Genomic DNA, 4,827 nt, shown 5'->3' on the forward strand with positions numbered 1-4,827 from the left:
CTGCATGGTGTAACTTCATTGAAACATTATATTCTGTCAGGTAAAGGTCTCTTATTTTTCCTTCCTATTCATTCAGCAAGCACTTCACCTCAGGCACCATCTGGTGGGTAATGGGTACTATAAGGGGAAATGAAATAAGCAATAAAAATGGCTTATATTTATTGAGAGTTTATTATGGGCCAGGCACTTTCTAAGCTCTTTACATGTATTAACTCATTTAATATATCTATGAGGAAGGCATATTATTGTGCCAGTTTTATAGATGAGAAAAGTCATTCACAGAGGGGGTTAGCCAATGGTAGAGCTGACAGGTGAACCCTGATAATCTAACCTAGATCCTGTGCTCTTTACTACAGAGTGGCTGTTTGCTTTGATTCTAGGGGTTAAGAATCTATATTCTTGAGGCAGTAGGAAAGTAATTATTAGAATCACATGAGCATTTTTTGATCTGTCTGTAAGATTCAGTGAGCTGTACATTCATGATATGTGCATTATGGCTTCAGTGCATGTGATGGACTGGAAGTTTGTGTCTCCCCAAAATTGATACTTTGGCATCCTAACTTCCGGTGTGATAGTATTAAGAGGTGGCAATTTGCAGAAGTAGTTAGGTCAAAAGGGTGAAGCCCTCATGAATGGGATTAGTGCCCTTTTAAAAGGGACCCCAAATAGCTCTCTCTTCCTCCTTCACGATGTGAGGGTACAAGGAGAGCTTAGCAGTCTGCAACCTACAAACAAGTCCTCACCAGAACCTAAACATGCAGACACCTTGATCTTGGATTTCCAGTCTCCAAAAATGTGAGAAATAAATGTCTGTCATTAATAAGTCACCCAGTCTATAGTACTATTACTGTGGCCTGAAATGACTAGAACTGTGCACAATTTAAAGCTGAAAAAGAATCATGTGAGTAAGGCTATGACAACACAGAACAACCTATGTGCCTAAATGCTGGGGCAAAGCTTTAAAATGAAGGCTCTAAAAGCTATAATAAGGATGTCTGTGTGCATGTTCCTAATCAATGCTCTCACTGTTAAAACCAGACATGCTTAGAAATCTACCCATTAGCACATATGTTTCATTATCAAATCTATGATGTCATTCTTGTTAGGAGGAGGCACAAGTAAGTTTACCTTAACCACTTTGAGAAACTAAATCAATTTATGTGATTCAGGTTTTAAAATTTGTATGAATCCTCACTTTAATCTAGACCAGGGCATCCTTAAAGAGCTCTGTGCTCACTCTTATCTGTAGGTCAGATCTTACAGTGGGAATTGCAGTCACTGAATTGGGGAATGTAAATGCAACGGGAGTAATTGAATCCCACAGTAGTGGGGGGTCAAGTGGCAGTACTCACCCATCAAAGGCAAGATGGACGTGGTTATCATAATGAACAACAGAAGCAAAGCAGCAATCAGAACACTCTGACTCGGGGCGCCTGGGTGGCTCAGTTGTTAAGTGTCTGCCTTCGGCTCAGGTCATGATCCCAGGGTGCTGGGATCGAGCCCTGCATCGGGCTCCCTGCTCAGCGGGAAGCCTGCTTCTCCCTCTCCCACTCCCCCTGGTTGTGTTCCCTCTCTAGCTGTCTCTCGCTCTGTCAAATAAATAAATAAAATCTTTAAAAAAAAAAAAAAAGAATACTCTGACTCGTGCAGACCTATGGTTCTGGCTAGTTAATCATGGCGTTCCTAAAAGTGAAATAGTTAGGAAGACTACTAAATTCTTACTCGATCTTTATAAGCAAAAATATTTTAGCTCAATGAACGAAAGTCTAACTTGAGTCATAAAAACAGAAAGTCACAGCCCCTCAATCAGTTCCCAGACTTGAGTCAGTTTATAAAACCAGAACCTCTTGAATGAAGGGGAAGCTGGGTCCCCTTGAGGAAGGATCCCAGTATACTGCCAAAATTTATCCTGTTAATCTTTCTCCCAGACTTCTCCAAAGGGACCTATGGCCTTTTACCAGGGCAACTGTCCATTGGCTAAAGACAATCAGAATTTTCAGGGATTGCTGGATACTGGCTCTGAACTGATACTAATTCCAGGACGCCCAAAATATCACTGTGACCCACCAGTCAGAGTAAGGATTTCTGGAGATCAGATGATCAATGGAGTTTTAGCTGAAGTTTGTTTCACAATGGGCCCAGTGGGAACATGTCCTGTGGTAATTTCCCCAATTCTGGAATGCACAATTGGAAGAGCCATACTTAGCAGCTGCCAGGGTCACCACATGGTTCCCCGACCTGTGGAGTGAAGACTATTATGGGAAAGGCCAAGTGAAAACTACTAGAACTATCTCTACCTAGGAAAAGAGCAAAACAAAAACAATACTGCATTCTTGGAGGGACTGCAGAGATTATTGCCACCACCAGGGACTAGAAAGATGCAGAGGTAGTGATTCTCACTATGTCCCTTTTCAACTTGCCCCTTTGGTCTATGCAGAAGACATCTGGATCTTGGGGAATGACAATGAGTTGTCATAAGCTTAACCAGGTGGTGATTACAATTTCAGCTGTTCCAGATGTGGTTACATTGTTTGAGCAAATTAACACATCCTCTGGTATGTAGTATGCAACTATTGATCTGAAAAATGCCTTTTTTTGTCCATCCTTGTCTATAAGGGCCACCAGAAGCAGTTTGCTTTCAACTGCTGTGGCCAACAATACTCCCATCGTTTTCCTATTTCAGAAGTATATTAATTCTCAAGATCTAAGTCATAAATTAGCTCAAAGGAATACTGATTGTCTTTTCTTTCCACAAGAAATCACACTGACCCATTATATTGATGATATTATAAGACCTAATAAGCAGGAAGTAGCAATTACTCTCGAATTATTGGTAATACATCTGCATATCAAAGGGTGGGAAATAAATATGACAAAAATTCGGAAGCTTTCATCAGTGAAATTGCTAGGGGTCCAGTGCTGTGGGGCATGTCAATATATGCCTTCTAAGGGAAAGAATAGTTGTAGCATCTGGCTCCTCCTACATCCAAGAAAGAGGCACAATGTTTAGTGGGCTCCTTTGGTTTTTGGAGGACACTTAATTCCTCACTTGGGCGTTTTATTCCAACCCCATTTACTGAGTAACCCAAAAAGCTGCTAGTTTTAAGTGGGGCCCAGAACAAGAGAATGCTTATAATAGGTCCAGGCTGCCAGGCAAACCATTCTGACACTTGGGACATATCATCTAGCAGTTCCAATGGCATTTGATGTGTCAGTGGAATAGGGGTGCTATTGGAGCCTTTGGCAGGCCCCTAAGGTGAGTCACAGCAAAGGCCTTTAGGTTCTTGGAGCAAAGCACTACCATCTTCTGCAGATAACTACTGTCCTTTTGAGAACAGCTCTTGGCCTGCTACAGGCCTTAATGGAGACTCAGTGCTTGACCGTGGGTCACCAAGTTTCCATGTAACCTGGGCTGTCTATAATGAACTGGGTGTTATCTGACCTAGCAGCACAACAGCACCACATCATCAAATGGAGGTGGTATATAGGAAATGGTGCCAGGGGGTGCATTTAAGGTACACGTATGGTACATGAAGAAGTGGCCCAAATGCCCTAGTCCCCACTATTATTGCACTAATTTCTCTCTCCCACACTTAGGGCTTCATGGGACATTCCCTAAGATCATTTGACAGAGGAAGAAAAGACGTGAGCCTGGTTTACAGATAGTTATGCTTGATATGCAGGCAACACCAAAAAGTGGACATCTGCAGCACTACAATCCCCTCCTCGGACATCCCTGATGGACAGATGTGAAGGGAGAGTCTCCCAGTGGGCGGAACTATAGCAGTGAACCTTATTGGTCACTTTTCTTGGACGGAGAAATAGTCAGATGTGTGATTATATACAACTTCATGGGCTGTGGCCAATGGTTTGGCATGGTCAAGGATCTGGGAGGAGCATGATTGGAAAATTGGTGATAAGGATAACATGATAAGGAAATTTGGGGAAGAAGTATGTAGATAGTTCTCTCAGAATGGGAAAAAAATGAAGATATTTTTGCATGTGAATGCTCATCAAGAGGTGACCTCAACAGAGAAGTATTTTATTTATTTTATTTTATTTTATTTTTTTAAAGATTTTATTTATTTATTTGACAGAGAGAGACACAACAAGAGAGGGAACACAAGCAGGGGGAGTGGGAGAGGGAGAAGCAGGCTTCCCATGGAGCAAGGAGCCTGATATGGGGCTCCATCCCAGGACCCTGGGATCATGACCTGAGCCGAAGGCAGACGCTTAATGACTGAGCCACCCAGGTGCCCCAACAGAGAAGTATTTTAATAATCAAGTGAATAAAATTACTTGTGTAGATACCAGTCAGCTTCTTTCCCAAGATACTCCGTTACAGCCCAAAAAGTTCATGAACATAAAGATGATGGTGGCAGAGATGGAGATGATGCATGGAATCAGCAGCATGAACTTCCACTCACCAAAACCAACCTAGCTAGAGCTGTTGCTGAGTGCTCAACCTGCCAGCAGCGAAGACCAATACCAAATCCTGGATAGGACATTATGACATTATTTCCCAAGGTACTCAGCCAGCAACCCGGTGCCAGGTTGATTACACTGGACCACATCCATCATGTAAAGGATGGCATTTTGCTCTTACTGGAATATATTCTGGATACAAATTTGCCTTCCCGACAAGCAATGTTTCTTCCATATGTAGATTTACAGAATGCCTTACCCACCATTATGGTATTCTACACAGCATTACTTCTTTTTTAAAGTTTTTTTTTTCTCAGCATTGCTTTTTTAATTTTTTTAAAATATTTTATTTATTTATTTGAGAGACAGAATGAGATAGAGAGAGCATGAGAGGGGGGAGGG

At 41.9% G+C, this 4,827-nt stretch overlaps 1 pseudogene; it reads left to right on the forward strand.

Moving 5' to 3' along the window:
* The first annotated feature begins 570 nt into the window (after nucleotides 1-570).
* On the forward strand, nucleotides 571-4,503 carry LOC118011596 (annotated as a pseudogene).
* The last annotated feature ends 324 nt before the right edge of the window (nucleotides 4,504-4,827 follow it).

Source organism: Mirounga leonina, unplaced genomic scaffold, assembly GCF_011800145.1.
Source record: "Mirounga leonina isolate KUSES-001 unplaced genomic scaffold, KU_Mleo_1.0 Mir_150, whole genome shotgun sequence".
Lineage (NCBI taxonomy): Eukaryota > Metazoa > Chordata > Mammalia > Carnivora > Phocidae > Mirounga > Mirounga leonina.